An 18,351-nucleotide genomic window follows, 5' to 3' on the forward strand; every position below is an offset into this window, starting at 1 on the left:
TAGAAGGCTCCAGGGAACTTCTGCTTATCAATGGAACTCAGGATGATGGTCCTCCTTTCAATCTGCGCATCTCCCTGTTCACTTAAACCAAGCAGCTCATGACAAGAGGGTGCTCTTTCGCAATGTATTTTTCGTGCTTTTCAGTGGCTTTGTAGCCTACTTTGTATGTTAGTTAAACCGGGATCACTTTCATTGCCTGACATACTGTCTGTGTGCATTCCAATGTTAGGAGGTCAGGACAGTGAGGAAATAATGAAGACCTTTGGAGAGCAGCCTCGTACTGGGGCAGATGGCCCAGTTCCCCACGATGTTAACAATCAGTGAATAGGTCCGTCTCAGTCGGACAGTAGGACACTAGTACTGATCATTCCAGGATGTTTTGTTCAGAGGCAGCCATTTAACACCGCCATAGAGCGCTTGTTTGTGAGACAACGGCTTGATATTACAGCTCCCAGCCCAACAACCTCTTTATGTTCCAATTCTAAAGTTGCCATGGCAAAGGACCGATGCAGCGGATCTCGGTCTGTCTTTGCCGCTGAGTGGAGTCGTGCGGAGCAGTGCTGGAATAGAGGCCTGGCTTGAATAGGCTGGAGTCTCTCAAGAACAGGATGAATAGCAGTAACTGCACTGCATTGTCTGGGAGGCCTTTCTCTCTGAAAGAGCTGAGGCAAATCGAGGCATTCTCACAGAGGCCTCTCAAACTGGCGTCATTTGACTCCTGGAGCAGCCGCAGCACAAAACTACAGACGTCATCGCCAACCCAGAGCCCTGCCACAAGATTGAGAACGTACATGGTTGCTGTCGCAAACAGGCAACATGCATTAACACAAGATAGGGGTTGTGAAGTTCAAGGGACTGGATGTCGTCTTCTCTTTGGCCTCGCAACATGTGAGGGCTAGGAAATGAAAAAAGTTGCCACTACAATTGAAGGGGAGCAAACTATATTTCACCTGGTGGGATTGTTGTGCAGGAGACCACTATTCATACTACATTTTTATGAGTCAGAGTATGCCACAGCTGGGCAATTCCATGATTTTTCACATTTAAATGTACACTACCATTCAAAAGTTTGGGGTCACTTAGAAATGTCCTTGTTTTTGAAAGAAAAGCACTTTTTTGTCCCATTAAAATAACATCAAATTGATCAGAAATACAGTGTAGACATTGTTAGTGTTGTAAATGACCATTGTAGCTGGAAATGGCAGATTTTTTATGAAATATCTACATAGGTGTACAGAGGCCCATTATCAGCAACCATCACTCCTGTGTTCCAATGACAAACTTGGGTTAACCAACACAATGTATCATTTTAAAAGGCTAATTGATCCTTGTTCTGATCAAAGAAGCAATAAAAGAAAAACTGTCCTTTCTTTAGACTAGTTGCGTATCTGGAGCATCAGCATTTGCAGGTTCGATTACAGGGTCAAAATGGCCAGAAACAAAGCACTTTCTTCTGAAACTCGTCAGTCTATACTTGTTCTGAGAAATGAAGGCTATTCCATGCGAGAAATTGCCAAGAAACTGAAGATCTCGTACAGCGCTGTGTACTACTCCCTTCACAGAACAGAGCAAACTGTTTCTAACCAGAATAGAAAGAGGAGTGGGAGGCCCCAGTGGACAACTGAGCAAGTACATTAGTGTCTAGTTTGAGAAAGAGATGCCTCACATGTCCTCAACTGGTAGCTTCGTTACATAGTACCCGCAAAACACCAGTCTCAACGTCAACAGTGAAGAGGCGACTCCGGGATGCTGGTCTTCTAGGCAGAGCTGCAAAGAAAAAGCCATATCTAAGATTGGCCAATAAAAAGAAAAGATTAAGATGGGCAAAGGAACACAGACACTGAACAGAGGAGCTCTGCCTAGAAGGCGTTGAGACTGGTGTTTTGCGGGCCAATGGGTGCAGATGACTCAACACTATACATGTTAGCTACTACAGTGACTGAAATGAATGCAACAAGAGCTGTAGTTAGTTTCGGAATGGGTAGCAAGGAATAAGTTAGTCCTAAATATTTCCCAAACTAAAAGCATTGTATTTGGGACAAATCATTCACTAAACCCTAAACTGCAACTACATCTCATAATGAATAATGTGGAAATTGAGCAAGTTGAGGTGACTAAACTGCTTGGAATAACCGTGGATCAAAACAACAGTAGCTAAGATGGGGAGAAGTCTGTCCATAATAAAGCTCTGCCCTGCCTTCTTAACAACACTATCAACATGGCAGGTCCTACAGGCCCTGGTTTTGTCGCAACTGGACTACTGTTCAGTAGTGTGGTCAGGTGCCACAAAGAGGAACTTGGGACAATTGCAGTTGGCTCAGAACAGGGCAGCACGGCTGAACCTTAAAAGTACACAGAGAGCTAACATTAATGACATGCATGTCAATCTCTCCTGGCTCAAAGTGGAGGAGAGATTGATTTCATCATTACTTGTTTTTGTAAAAGGCGTTGACAAGCAGAAGGTACCGAGCTGTCTGTTTAAAACACTAGCACACAGCTTTGACACCCATGCATACCCCACAAGACATGCCACCAGAGGTCTCTTCACAGTCCCCAAGTCCAGAACAGACTATGGGAGGCGCACAGCCATGACTACATGGAACTCTATTCCATATCAGGTAACTGATGCAAGCCGTAGAATGAGATTTAAAAAGAAGGTAAAAATACACCTTATGGAAAAGTGGGGACTGTGAAGTAACACAAACACACACGGATTTTGCATTGTAGATATGCGGTAGCGGAGGCCTGAGGGCACACAGTGTGTTGTGAATTCTGTAATGAATGTATTGTTATGTTTTTAAAATTGTATAACTGACTTAATTTTGCCAGACCCCAGGAAGAAGGCAGCAGCTAATGGGGATCCATAATAAATACAAAATACCACCTATTGATACCCATCTACCAATAGGTGCCCTTTTTTGCAAGGCATTGGATAACTTCCCTGGTCTTTGTGGTTGAATCTGTGTTTGAAATGCATTGCTCGAATGAGGGACCTATAATTGTATGTATGGGGTACAGAGATGAGGTAGTCTTTCAAAAATCATGTTAAACACTATTATTGCACACTGAATGAGTCCATGCAATTTATTATGTGAATTGTTAAGCATATTTTTACTCCTTAACTTATTTAGGCTTGACCTAACACAGGTGTTGAATACTTAGAGTCAATACATTTCAGCTTTACATTTGTTATTAATTTGTAAAAATGTCTAAAAAGATTATTCCACTTTGACATTATGGGGTATTGTGTGTAGGCTAGTGACACAAAATCTCATTGTAATCTATTTTACATTCAGATTAACACAACAAAATGTGGAATAAGTCAAGGGGTGTAAATACTTTCTGAAAGCACTGTATATCAAGCAAATAAGTGCATTTCACGCAGGGCGCTGCATTCAGTCTCCTTTAACCAGGCTACCAGAGTCAACCAACTCACCACACAACAGGACCCTGTCTGCATGGTCTCACAGCTGACTGAAATATGTACAGTAATGCACTGTCCTTAAATTAGATCAGGCTCCCCCTCACCCCCCGTAGCATCATCCAGTGGTATTGAATTAGCTTGGTGCAGCAGGGAGAGCTGCTGAAAGACAATGACATTAACAGGATGTTATCTCAGGCTGTTTTCAGCTCTTTACTTTATCATAGCTTGTTTATGATAAACACAGGAAGTACAGGCGAGAGCGAAAGCGTGGGTCGGAAGCCGGGCCCTTGTCACACACAAGTGCTCCACAAACGCTGTGTCACATACACACAAGTGGAGCCATCCATTTTGTTACATGATACACACAATGAATGGTCCTGAACAGTGATATTCATAGAACATTAATCATTAATAGCCAATATCTAGGTTGAATCAATCAGACTGGGTAATTTCCTGTTCTCTCAAGATGTAGCTAGTTATGGACATGAGAACCACTGCCTGCACATTCAATATCATAAGTGTTCCTTCCTTCCCATACTGAATAATCAATAACTCCCTGTGCATGCGAGTAAAGCATTTTCTAAAATGGAAACAAAAAGAAAACACTGGAGGAGGAAAGAAAATGAAAAGGAAAGAAAGAAGAGAGCATTGTTTCCAGTCAGTGCAGCCAACCACATCCCTATTTCTGGTTTCATAACCCCTCTGTTAGCAGAGCCAGGCCAGGCTGAGGCGAGCTGGCTAAGTGCCCCAGCCCAGGACCTCTCAACCCACAGCAGCCTGCTAGGGTCTGGCTCTGGACCCCTCTCACGGCCCTCCCTGGCCCTCACGGCCCTCCCTGGCCTCCACCACCACGGCACTGATCATGGAGCCATAATGACTACTCAGTACGTTAGCCAATGAACTACTGACACCACCTCAGAGAAATCTCAGCAAGTACATCATGGAAATATTATGAACTACACACTCAAAACCCTTAAATAATCCCAACAGAGTGCAGTACAGTAGATTATACAACGGGTGGGTCTAATCCTGGATGCTGATTGGTTAAAATCGCATTCCAGACAGTGTCTATTCCACAAGATACCACTGACTAAATCTATGACGTTGAAATGCCTATTTACACTGTTCCATCTGACTGTGCAATCCACTGTCTCATCAACCTTGCCAAGCAATTTACATATTTGTTGTAAAAAAGCATTTAGACATTGTCTTCCATTTCTTTTAGACTAGCATTTTGTGTTTCAACAGCAGAGAATTGTAATAACCTTGGTCTGTCGCTCCGACATATGCAACATTGTTTCAACTTCGATCTCCAGCTGTCCTATGAACGTATCCGGAGTTGGGACGAGACAGACTGGCAGCTTTTCTCAGCCAGTCAAAATCATGAATCAGCATCATTTTTATGCGTATTTACAAAGAAATGTCAATAGAAAAACACGAAATGCAGCTAGTTTGCTGTCATTCCAGCTTCAGTCTGAAGTGATTGTGTTTGCTATCTCTTCTGAACAATGGCCTGGCGAGAGAGCAAATGTTCTATGCCAGGCGAAATCGCTCATTTTTATAGATGTATCCTCCCCCCAAAAAAATAACTGGAAAACAGCTTAAACAAACGCAAATGCAGCTACTTTATTCTGGCTGTGTGAGGACAGACGCTGGAGACGAGAATCAAGTACAGGGAGTGAACATTTAATGAAACACAGACAGGAACAGAATGCAGACAGTGTCTGGACTGGGGAAAACAAAAAGGACAATAATGCTGACATGGGGATGAAATAGACAGATATAGGGAAGGCAATAATAAAAGTGAAGGAGTCCAGGTGAGTCCAATAAGCGCAGATGCACGTAATGATGGTGACAGGTGTGCGTGATGAAGGGCAGCCTGATGCCCTCGAACGCTAGAGAGAGGAAGCGGGAGCAGGCGTGACAGTACCCCCACCCCACACCACCCTCTAGGAGCGCCACCTGGCGTTCCACCTGGCCGAGGCGTGGGCGCCGGACGAGCGGGCAGAGGCATGGGAGCCCAACTAACCGGCCGAGGCGAGAAAGCCCGACGAGCCAGCTGAGGCACCACTGGTTCCATCGGCAGCGGCACCCTGACCCGACGTCACCACCAAAATCAAGAACACCGTGATGCTTCAAATAGTGGTGTCAGCATTCTGTGAGGACAGATGCTGGAGAAGAGAAGCAAGTACAGGGAGAGAACATTTAATGAAACACGGACAGGAACAGAATACGGACAGCGTCTGGACAGGGAGAGAACATTTAATGAAACACGGACAGGAACAGAATACGGACAGCGTCTGGACGGGGAGAGAACATTTAATGAAACACGGACAGGAACAGAATACGGACAGCGTCTGGACGGGGAGAGAACATTTAATGAAACACGGACAGGAACAGAATACGGACAGCGTCTGGACGGGGAGAGAACATTTAATGAAACACGGACAGGAACAGAATACGGACAGCGTCTGGACGGGGAGAGAACATTTAATGAAACACGGACAGGAACAGAATACGGACAGCGTCTGGACGGGGAGAGAACATTTAATGAAACACGGACAGGAACAGAATACGGACAGCGTCTGGACGGGGAGAGAACATTTAATGAAACACGGACAGGAACAGAATACGGACAGCGTCTGGACAGGGAGAAAACAAAAACGGCAATGCTGACATGGGGATGAAACAGAGGAAACAGACAGATATAGGGAAGGCAATCAAAACGTGAAAGAGTCCACGTGAGTCCAATGAGCGCAGGTGTGCAATGATGGTGACAGGCCTGGCGCCCTCGAGCTCCAGAGAGGGGAAGCGGGAGCAGGCTGCATTGTTTGACGTGAATGTGTTAGCCAAAGTTGACTAGCTAGCAAGCAAGGGAGCAAGGTTGCCAGCCAGTATAGCAACGGAACATTTATAACAAAGACTGGAACAAAAATACTTAATGACTGAGTCGTGTCTCTGGCAACTGAACCAATAGAACGAACAAGCATGTATTGAATAAATAAATAAAAATGAATAAATTCATCAAAATAATGTTAATGAAAATATGTCAATCATTATTTGATTGTGTTGGTAACCCATTGTATAAAAGTGGTGTTTAGAAGATACATTGGCACGGTTTGCAACAACACCCATGCCAATATATCCTCCAAACACCGGCTTCTCGGGCATTATCACTTAAGTAGATTTGATGTCTAGACAGTGTTGACCTCTGCTACTGAGGTGTTGTAGGGAGAAAGGGAGGGAGACACCAGCTTCAGCACCAGCTAGGCTTAATGAGGGTAATTTTCCATGGTGCCATACAGTTAAGGGTGTTGACATGGCCATATGGTCCATGTTTTGAACACTGAGCTGTCATAACCTGGTTGTTGTACATTTCCCAATGAATCATATGAGTCAGTCAGTTGGTGAACCAGTCAGGACTCGACTCTTTACAGTGAATACTGAGAGTACATGAACATACCGAACAATATACCATTTTTTATACCAGTGTTGAATGATATACCTCAGTGAACCAGTCACAACTGAGCTTCCAGAGAGCAGAAGCTGTATTTATTTCCTCAGATTGAAAATGATCTAACTATAAGTACATGAACAAATATACCAGACATGAATATTATGCATACAGTATGTGCTTTCTACTGTATTGACTATTTTTACACAGCTGCAAACTGGGCAGGTGTGACTTTCCATAAGCATATGAGTCCACTGCATACTATAGTAGCAGCACTTTGATTGTGTGTGTGTGTGTAACATCTAGGCCTATATCTGCGCTCTCCTGAACATGAAGCCAGGCTCATAATGTGACTAAACTCAGGTCCTACAATTCTAGAATATTTGTGTTTATGACCAACTATGATGTTTAGTGATGCATTGAACAAAAATGTTCTTCTGGGACCATTAAACATAACCTACTGTGCATGGAAACTGAAACCATACTCACACTAAATTTAGGCTGACCTAAAACCTAGAGCTAGTACAATAAACAGAACATTATCGATATCGACCAAACCGTCCACTTATCGTGGGCATTTGGCTGATATTGTTCATTACGATAAATAACCGATAGGGCCCTACTAGAGAAATGTGCGGGTTAAAATGAAATAAGTTTCCTAATATGGGTGATTGTTAATGGGACAATTGGTAGATGCTACATTAGAAGTAGTAATAGTTTCAATAACTACTAATATAAAAAACTATCATGATACCTTTTGTTTTACCCCTTTTTCTCCCCAATTTTGTGTCTCATCGCTACAACTTCCGTACGGGCTCAGGAGAGACAAAGGTTGAAAGTCATGCGTCAAAGTCATGCGTCCTCCGATACACAACCCAACCAAGTCGCACCCGGAAGCCAGCCGGAACAATGTGTCGGAGAAAACACTGTGCACCTGGCAACCTTGGTTAGCGTGCACTGTGCGCGATGAGAAAAGGATATACCTACTGGCCAAGCCCTCCCTAACCCGGACGATGCTAGGCCAATTGTGCATCACCCCACGGACCTCCCGGTCGCGGCCGGTTACCACAGAGCCTGGGCGCGAAGTCTCTGGTGGCACAGCTGGCGCTGCAGTACAGCGCCCTTGACCACTGCACCACCCGGGAGGCCCCATATCATGATTAATATACTGAATTATCTGGATATGGATTTTTGTCCATATTGCCCAGCTCTACTAAAGCTGGAAATAAAACGGCCATAGCCGTGAGAAATACATTTTTTATTTAATTCTGATTTGTCACCCCGAAAAATCAGAATTAAATAAAAAATGTATTTCAAAATAAATCTCATCAAAGTAGTGCACTGGGCCTTAATTATTCCTGTAAGAGTGAACCAAAACAGCAGTCAGCAGCACCGGAAGAAAAATTCACATCTTCCCGTGGCCATTTATATAACCTCTCTCCTAGATATAGTGTTTGTAGAGCAGGGTGGTGAGATTGTTTGTAATCAATATCAAATTAAGGCCAGCCAGTCTTTCACAGATGTGATTTCTTTATCACATTAACAAAGGGTTTATTACGCAATAATTGAAGAGCCCTTGATTACTATTGCAACACTTTGTAACACACCCACACACAATTTTCACAAAGCATCGATTGACCCTCAGTAATATCAATCAGTCAAGACTGACCAATCTAATGTTCAAATGCAGCAGTTCATTACTGTAGCACTAGACGAAAGCTTTTAGATCAGAGGATTAAAATCCCCCCTGTGAGTCTGTGCTAGAGGTCGGCAGATTTCAAGTTTTCATAACAATCGGAAATCGGTCTTTTTGGGTGCCGATTTGCCAATTTGTTAAATATTTTTTATACCTTTATTTAACTAGGCATGTCAGTTAAGAACATTAAGAACACATTCTTATTTTCAATGACGGCCTAGGAACGGTGGGTTAACTGCCTCGTTCAGGGGCAAAACTACAGATTTTCACCATGTCAGCTCGAGGGATCCAATCTTGCAACATTACAGTTAACTAGTCCAACGCATTAACGACCTGCCTCTCTCTCGTTGCACTCCACAAGGAGACTGCCTGTTACGCGAATGCAGTAAGCCAATTTAAGTTGCAGGCTAGCATTAATCTTATTAAAAACAATCAGTTTTAGTTAACTACACATGGTTGATGATATTACTAGATATTATCTAGCGTGTCCTGCGTTGCATATAATCTGACTGAGCATACAAGCATACAAGTATCTAAGTATCTGACTGAGCGGTGGTAGGCAGAAGCAGGCGCGTAAACATTCATTCAAACAGCACTTTCATGCGTTTTGCCAGCAGCTCTTCGTTGTGCGTCAAGCATTGCGCTGTTTATGACTTCAAGCCTATCAACTCCCAAGATGAGGCTGGTGTAACCGAAGTGAAATCGTTAGCTAGTTAGCGCGCGCTTATAGCGTTTCAAACTTCACTCGCTCTGAGCCTTCTAGTAGTTGTTCCCCTTGCTTGGCATGGGTAACGCTGCTTAATGGTGGCTGTTTTCGTTATGTTGCTGGTTCGAGCCCTAGAGGAGCGAGGAGAGGGACGGAAGCTATACTGTTACACTGGCAATACTAAAGTGCCTATAAGAACATCTAATAGTCAAAAGGTTAATGAAATACAAATGGTAGAGGGAAATAGTCCTATAATTCCTATAATAATTACAACCTAAAACGTCTTACCTGGGAATATTGAAGAACTACCAGAAAAAGGAACTACCAGCTTTCATATGTTCTCATGTTCTGAGCAAGGAACTGAAACGTTAGCTTTCTTACATAGCACATATTGCACTTTTACTTTCTTCTCCAACACTTAGTTTTTGCATTATGTAAACCAATTTAAACATGTTTCATTATTTACTTGAGGCTAAATTGATTGTATTAATGTATAATATTAAGTTAAAATAAGTGTTAATTCAGTATTGCTGTAATTGTCATTATTACAAATAAAAAAAATGTTTGTTTTTTTGTTTTTTTTTTTAAAATCGGCCGATTAATCGGTATCGGCTCTTTTGGTCCCGCAATAAATCGGTATTGAAAAATCCTAAAAATCCTAAATCGGTCAACCTCTAGTCTGTGCACAGACTGGCTTCATCCATCCCACCATACTATTTAATTCCTAGTACTAGTGTACAAGCACCATCATTTAATCTGGTTCCACACACAGTTCATCTTCTCATTGCCCCGCCACCCCACAGTCTCTCCACAGGCGGTCCTGAGGTTTAGTCTCTATTAGAGACGGCATGTGGATTAGGCCGACTAGCCTGGTTAAAATAGACTGAACGGCGCTCATTAAATTACTATAGTGTTCTAATTCCTAAGGTCTATGATGCCGCTACACTCAGGCGCTGTAGTTTTCAGTCTGGTTTAGCCAGGCTAGTGGATTACAGCTTCACCACAAATCAAAAAATGTAATCCTCCAGTAATTCCTCCAGAGCAGCAGCAGCTGAGGGTCTTAGGGCTCTGGGTCAGGCAGACGCTGCCTGCGGGTAGGTCTGATGGACACATCTGTCCTAATTCTGGGGATTTACATATACAGACAGTTCACATCAGTTAAATGGTGCCTTGTCGTAAGGAGAGATGGGCTTATCGTACAAGCGTCTTTCAGTACTCGAACAGCACTAGGAAAAAAAACATGTTTTATCACCAGGCAGAGCTGGGTTCAAATAAATGTGCATTTGAGTATTTGAAATATTTATTTGAGTATTTTAGTGTTTTTAGCCTACTATTTGAAACTATTTTCAAATACATTATTTCAAATTACCCTAGGACCAAACAGACCAGGGTTTAAAAACTGCAATATGTACCTATTTGGGCTACCTGGACAAATTCACATAGAAATGCAAGTTCTAGATTTTTAATTCTCATTGAAAGCAATTCTAACAAGTGGTAGATCCTGTTCTATGTGCGTTATTTCTATGCTTCGGGTTCTTAAGTTTTGTTTTTGCATCTTTTACTTTCGGCTTAGTTCAACAGCTTCAAAACAGCTGAAAATACAATATTTTGGGTTATGGAAAATATATTTCAGAGGTTTAGATGGTACAATGATTATCTACACAATGATTGATTGTTTTGTCACAAAAGGAAATTAGGCTATTAGACTTTTAGCAACCAGGAAATGGCGGAGCGATTTCTGCATAGTGCATGTTTAAATGCATGTATTTAAATATTTGTATTTGAAAATACACTCGACTGTGTATTTCAGTATTTTCAAACACATGGCAATATTCAACTACTTGTATTTTCTAAGAAAACATATTCAAATACTTACTTCGAAATGTTTTTGAAAGTAATTGATATACCCTAAATTGTAGTTGAACCAATGATGTGAACAAATCCAGGACTGTGGATGCTATGTAAAATGGCCAATGAGAGGCTTTGAGGCCTCCGGCCACCATATTGGCACTCCCCAGAAGGAGCAGACCTCCATAGGAATGAATGGAGTTCTACAGTAATTCAATAAATTACATATTTTAAAAAGCATTTCTTTGTTGTAGTAGGGTCAATAACATTAGTACCCCCAAAAAATATATTTTAAGGAATGTCATTTAGTCTTTTAAAATTGTCATGTTCACTTAATATAATTTAAAGTATGCATTAAGGTGTCTGTCAGTCATCTAGGGTTAATACATATAATTCATTTGAACCCAGGTATGTTAAAGGGACAGGGGGTTAGGGGTTACAGGAATGCTCAGCAGCATGTAAAATACGTAGGATTGAACAAACATTTTGTGATTTCTGACTTGTAACATCAGTAGCAGTCGAGGCAGTGACATGGGTGACTTGATTACAGAAAGGAGATGGACAGTAATGTCATTCAGGCATGGTGGCCTTTAAGTTGATCTCATAGGGCGTACAATGTCCTCTTTAAGATGCTCACCTGTAAGTGTTTTCTACAAGTCTTGAAAGAGGTGGTGCAGACTGCCTGTTTGCACAAATATAAAAAGTAGTGTTCATTCTGAGCATACCGTGAAGGCCTGAGGCAGTGCTTAGAAGCTTTACTTCCAGTTGATGCCAAACATGTCAGTGCATTGATGTGTGTGTGTATGTTTTTGAAAGGAGTGTGTGTAAATGGCAGCTTATGTGTGTATGCAGCATGGGAGACTTTAAAAACGTAGTGACGTGTGTAGTGGGGATTCGACAGCAGGGAGTGATCGTCGGTCACCCCCTATGCCAGAGAGCCAGAACATTCAAAGCTTGCAGCAGCTGCTTGGCCCAACTCCAGTCCTCCAGACTCAGTCATTGAGGACCAGACCAGAGTCTACACACCCTCCGGGCAGGGCCGCAGAGCAGGGCCAGAGGACAGGGCTACAGATGACAGGGCCACAGAGGACAGGGCCACAGAGGACAGGGCCACAGAGGACAGGGCTACAGAGGACAGGGCCAGACAGCAACGGTTAAGCATCAGCCTCACCCAGTTACTGGAATTGTGATCCCCTGCTGATGACAATAGCTCCAAAAGACGACATTGGAGAGGGCAACTCTGCATGTGCCTTAAGTGTAGCAGAGAGCACGCACTGTTAGGTTCTCAATTACAGCTGTGCTGCGGAGAACAACCAACCAGACAGCAGGAGTGACGCAGGAGAAGCTCAGGGACCACAGGGAGCTCTCATTACCCTCACTGCCTTCTTTGAGGACTACTGGAGTGGATGTGGATGGAGCCAGGAGAAGACTAATGTATCCCCCTTTCCTCCCCATCCCCAATGTGCACGAGTCCTGTCATTATTGTTGATTAGGGCACAGCCTCTTTGGCTGCATCTGTGTCCTTCGTTGGGGCCTGCCCAGTGAATTATCACTAAACGTACTGATCCTAGGATGGAGTTTTGTATCTACACTAATATATCCAGATTTCCTCTCAGGTCTTGAGCCTTACACTACTTTGTCTCCTGTTGCCACGGAGACTCGCACAGCTCTCAATGCATCCCTTGTCTGTGCCAGCGGGTAACCCATATGTGCAGAGCTAGCGTTACAGTTTCTTTTTAAAGCTCCTCCTGTATTCACCAAGGAATGTGACCGAAAAGGACTCAGTCTAACAACCACACAGTCAGGAATGTCTGAAGCAACCAGCACCCTTCCTGGTGGAGAGTTTCCTACTGTGGTAGAGAGTTGAGCTAAAGGAGAGGCTACAGTCTATAGCTGGGTGTGTCTGGTGTACTAGGGACTGTGGTGGGGTTGGAGAATGGAGATGACAGCCTACTCCTCCACCTCAACACGAGTCATTGCCAGGTGCCCTTACTCAGTGTTTCTCAGCCAAAACCATACAAGTGTGAAGTGTACACTCCAAGTGTTACTTCTAGTAGTATACCATATCAACATGGTAATGACTCATTTCAGTGGTATGATCTTGACTGGGTGCTGTTAAATCACCATAGGATAGGAAACCAATGAAACATATTTCCAGGAAATAGGCAACAGTATATCGTTGAGCAACCGAGCTGACTTTAGTCAGAGGATGGAAGATAGTTCAGCCTGAACGCCACAGGAATTTCCTCCTTTCACTGGATTCCACAGCTCCATTGTCCAGAACCTTCACTGGTTCACTTACCGGCTGGTGTTAGAAAACTACAAAAACACACATGCCGACCTACTCTTTCACTACACAGATGTGTCCAATTAAAAACTGGACGCTGACTTGAAAACGGCATAAAGAGCCATTATTCTATGCCAGGAGTATATAACTCTTACCCTACGAGGTCCGGAGCCTGCTGGTTTTCAATTCTACCTGATAATTAAATGCACGCACCTGGTGTCCCAGTGCCTGATTAGAGGGGAATAAAATTTTTTTTAAAGCAGTGGAACAAGCTTCGAAGTCCAGATTTTAATTTGAGGGTTCTATGCCATTTAGCAGTTTCTCCTTTTTTTTTAGAAAAAAAAGGCATTATCCTTCTCATGGCATTAATTTACACACCAGAGCAGAAGCATACATTACTCTCGATACAGTTGTTATAGTCCTCTTTCCTAACTGTATCACCTCTCATAAGTACGACTTGTTACAAGTGAAAACCATGCCTACAGTAGGAGTGATGTCATGGAAAGACTGAGGTATGTAGGTACTGTATGAGTTGTAATAGCATGTGTATCTTACACCCCCCCCCCCCCTTTCGCTCTCAACCACCCGTGGATTACCCGGCAGTGGTTCTGACAGCATTTAAATGCCTCTAATATAAGAACATAGAAACCCAGACAACAGCATCAAGGCAACCAAGGTTGAGGAAATTTAATTTCCCCTTTCTTGGTCTCTAATTCTCTATTTTTCTCTCTCTCTTTTTCCTCAGTCACACACACACACACACACACACAGAGCACATTTAGGGAACTGATTAACCCCACTTATTCTTGCATTCAGAAGCAAAAAAACAACAGAGACATGGTTAAGTGTATTACAGAGTGAAAATTACAATAAAGCCACTAATTCACATGCATAAATCAGCTAACAATGGGACAAATGGATCTCCAAATGAATCCTGATGGCTTTTGCACACTGCATCCAAGCATGTGGGTCTACTTTTGCATCAAAAGTATTGCCAAGGCGAACCTTAGTCAACACCGTAGTCAACCACACACATTCTAATTTCCTTAGCAACTGTGATTCATTTCCCTGACAACAGGGCAAGGACATGTTCATAAAGGGAAGCTTCAACAGCTGCAACAGTCAGTCAGCCTCAGTCTTTGACAAATGATGTTAGTGAAAGCAATGATTGATGTCATTACCGGAGCACAAAATATATAAATTAATCTGTTTTCTGGATAACTCTGTTAGAAGCAGGCTATGGTTTTGTATCCGACAAGGACCATGTCATTTTCAGTTCAGCCCTCCAAGGTCAACTATGTTGCAATAGGCTTAGAACTCCATAGGGTTACTATACGTTCATATATTGAAAAGGGGATCGACCATAGGCCAAGGGATTCTTTCATCAAAACAGCAAGGCCATTTCTATAGCTAAAGGTTGCTTTGTCAGCTGGAACAGGGTTTCCCAAACTCGGTCCTGCCCCCCCGGGTGCACGTTTTGGTTTTTGCCCTAGCACTACACAGCTGATTCAAATAACCAACTCATCATCAAGCTTTGATCATTTGAATCAGCTGTGTAGTGCTAGGGAGAGAAAACAAACAAACAGTGAACCCAGGGTGGGCCCCAGGACCGAGTTTGGGAAACCCTGAGCTGGAAGAGAGAACATACTTAGTTGGCTTGATGAGTAATGTATTACATGAAGATGTTCCAATTCACCTCTGACCTTACCTGAAATCAATGCTAGTCTCTCCACTGTCAGATAGAGGCCAGTGCATCACATACAACTGATGACAGTCCTGGTCCTTGTGTGACTGACAGCATGATAAAAGGATGATATGTGGGGTGGCGGCCACATCTAGAGGGTCCAGTTGCTCGCAGGGCAAAACACAAAAGCATCCATTCTCTCACTGTGGTGCGGTCTTCTCAAAACAATAGACCAACCAAAGTCCATCCAATCCCTGCATCCCTTCCTGCTTCCTCCAGCTTAGGGTCAGTGTGTTCCTCACTATTCAGCCAAACAGGTCCTCAACAACCTCTCTTCAAACAGAGACCCAATCATGAAAAATCAGTCATTAACTAACCGAGCACAATGAGGGTCTGTTGAACACGTTTCCAGTCTGCAACCGTCCCTCCAGCTACTGCAAGCATCTGTGGCATGCAAGAAATACCCATCCAAGAGAGAGAGCATACAGTACATCCGAACAATAAGAACAAATCATACATTACAGTCCAGGTCCACGACACAACCTGTAAGACATTGCATCATTAGAATCACCTTGTAATAATGAGAGTTAGCATCTTTTACATTAGCAATGCATTGTACTTCCATATTAGCAAAGTATTCAGATAAACACTCACCAAACCAAGGGCCGCACCCTCTAACCCTCTGTTCCAATAGGACAGTGATGGCGATGAAGTCACTCCACTTATTCATACTTATTTGTTCCAACTCTGACTAATCCCCAAATGGCATTGTATTTGATAAAAAGGACACCCAGCTAAAATACTGTAGCTTGGTGAGCTGTGAACAGCTTGGAATCGTCAAATGGCACTTATCCAGTTAGGGTGCTGTCATAGGCATAACACAATGTCCTTGAGCCGCAAGCATAAAGAACGCAAAAAAATAACGGGATCGAAAAAGAGAATAACACCCACACACAGAGACACACACCCACAATCATACGCTAGGCAGAAACACGCACACAGTGTCAACGCACACATTGACTCAGTCTACTTACACACATGCATCGAGTTGTCATCTCTAGAGCATATGCAGAAGTATTTGTAGCTAATTGCAAACACAAGTACACAGACTGTGGACTTTTATCCATCCCAACATTTAGGGAGAGTGAGTTTTATTGCCCAGCCCCATGATGGTGGATTCTGATGAGTGGTTTCACAAGGGCTACCAGTGGTTTCCTGGAAATGGAACAATTAACCGGACAATAACGTGAAGAGCACTTTCTCCACTGATGGGATGGAGTACTCTAAGCACCACATCACTATAACACCCATCCACTTCAAACGGGAGAAACAAATGAGCCCTTGAAACAAAGACCCATTTATGTTACTTTACAAAAATTATGATATGGTCAAATATCACATTTTTGGAATGTGTATACCACATAAAGTCTCATTATTGAAAGACTGAAAGAGAAATGTGACGACACAATTATGTATGCAAGTTTTTAATTTCATACCTCCTTGCCATACTTCTTATAATGAATCATCAAGTCTATAATTATTTTTTATAAATGCACATATGGTTTTTAGTCTATAGGATTCAAATAGGCCTATACGCCCCCAAGGCAGTCTCACGGAGTCTTCTCAGCTTCAGAAGAGACTGCCGGTGCTCAGAACTGCAGCCCGGGACAGAGGCTCAAGGTCATTCTAGCTGGATAAAATCTGTATATACTGCTATACTGCATATTTCAATGCTACACACTGACATCCAAACATCTTGGAGCTTAAAACAAGCATTTTGATGCACCTGCGATAGCATCTGCAAATCTGTGTACGCAACAAATAAACTTTAATTTGATATTTTTTGGTAAAACATTGAAATCTAAAGCCTATTGGAAAAGAAAAACTGGCACATGCAAACTAATCTGGTCACGACTTGTTTGAAAGTGTTGAAAGAAAGCACATCCTTAGACTGTGGGTCTGCTTTAGGGGAATTTAACTCATCTACAATGCTGTCGGAAAGTATTCAGACTCCTTGAATTATCCACACTGTTTCGTTACAGCCTTATTCTAAAATGTATTCAATTGTTTTTTTCTCCCTCATCAATCTACACACACAACACCCCATAATGACAAAGCAAAAACAGGTTTAGACATTTTTGCTAAAAAAACTGAAATATCACATTTACACAAGTATTTAGTCCTTTGTTGAAGCAATTTTGGCAGCGAACACAGCGTTGAGTCTTCTTGGGTATGACGCTACAAGCTTGGCACATCTGTATTTGGAGAGTTTCTCCCATTCCTCTCTGCAGATCCTCTCAATCACTGTCAGGTTGGATGGGAAGCGTTGCTGCACAGCTATTTTCAGGTCTCTCCGGTGATGTTCGATCAGGTTCAAGTACGGGCTCTGGCTAGGCCACTCAAGGACAATCAGAGACTTGTCCCGAAGCCACTCCTGCGTTGTCTTGGCTGTGTGCTTATGGTCGTTGTCCTATTGGAAGGTGAACCCTTGCCCCAGTCTGAGGTCCTGAGCACTCTGGAGCAGGTTCATCAAGGATCTCTCTGTACTTTGCTCCGTTCATCTTTCCCTCGATCCTGACTAGTCTCCCGGTCCCTGCTGCTGAAAAACATCCCCACAGCATGATGCTGCTACCACCATTCATCACCGTAGGGATGGTGCCAGATTTCCTCCAGACGTGATGCTTGGCATTCAGGCCAAAGAGTTCAATATTGGTTTCATCAGGCCAGAGAATTCTTTTTTCTCATTGTCTGAGTCTTGAGGTGCCTTTTGGCAAACTCTAAGCGGGCTGTTATGTGCCTTTTACTGAAGAGTGGCTTCCATCTTGCCACTATACCATAAAGGCCTGACTGGTGGAGTGCTGCAGAGATGGTTGTCCTTCTGGGAGGTTCTCCCATCTCCGCAGAGGAACTCAAGAGCGCTGTCATAGTGACCATCGGGTTCTTGGTCACCTCCCTGATTAAGGGCCTCCTCCCCCAATTGATCAGTTTGGCCGGGCAGCCTGCTCTGGGTAGTCTTGGTGGTTACAAACTACTTCCATTTAAGAATGATGGAGGCCACGGTGTTCTTGGGGACCTTCAATGCTAAAAAAAACAATTGGTATCCTTCCCAAGATCTGTGCCTCGATACAATCCTGTCTCGGAGCTCTACGGATAATTCCTTCGACCTCATGGCTTGGTTTTTGCTCTGACACTGTCAACTGTGGGACCTGAAATATATATTTAAAAAATAAATATTTTTCACATTTATTTAAC

General features: G+C 43.0%; 1 protein-coding gene across 6 annotated transcripts in view; it reads right to left on the reverse strand.

The window, feature by feature from the left end:
• Nucleotides 1–18,351, reverse strand: part of LOC135557272 (adenylate cyclase type 2-like) — a 73,553-nt gene that overhangs the window by 46,422 nt on the left and 8,780 nt on the right. The window contains exons 1-2 of one of the 6 annotated variants that reach the window (XM_064990475.1): nt 15,754–15,992; nt 15,477–15,543 (exon numbers count right to left, since the gene is read on the reverse strand). The exons of 3 other annotated variants lie outside the window; for them this stretch is intronic. The gene's annotated coding sequence lies outside the window, so the exon portion shown is untranslated. Of the gene's footprint in view, nt 1–1,666; nt 1,686–15,476; nt 15,643–15,753; nt 15,993–18,351 lie in introns of those variants that run through there. 2 more of the 6 variants (XM_064990470.1, XM_064990481.1) reach the window with 2 other exon arrangements.

The sequence above is a fragment of the Oncorhynchus masou genome, chromosome 2 (assembly GCF_036934945.1).
Source record: "Oncorhynchus masou masou isolate Uvic2021 chromosome 2, UVic_Omas_1.1, whole genome shotgun sequence".
Taxonomy (NCBI): domain Eukaryota; kingdom Metazoa; phylum Chordata; class Actinopteri; order Salmoniformes; family Salmonidae; genus Oncorhynchus; species Oncorhynchus masou.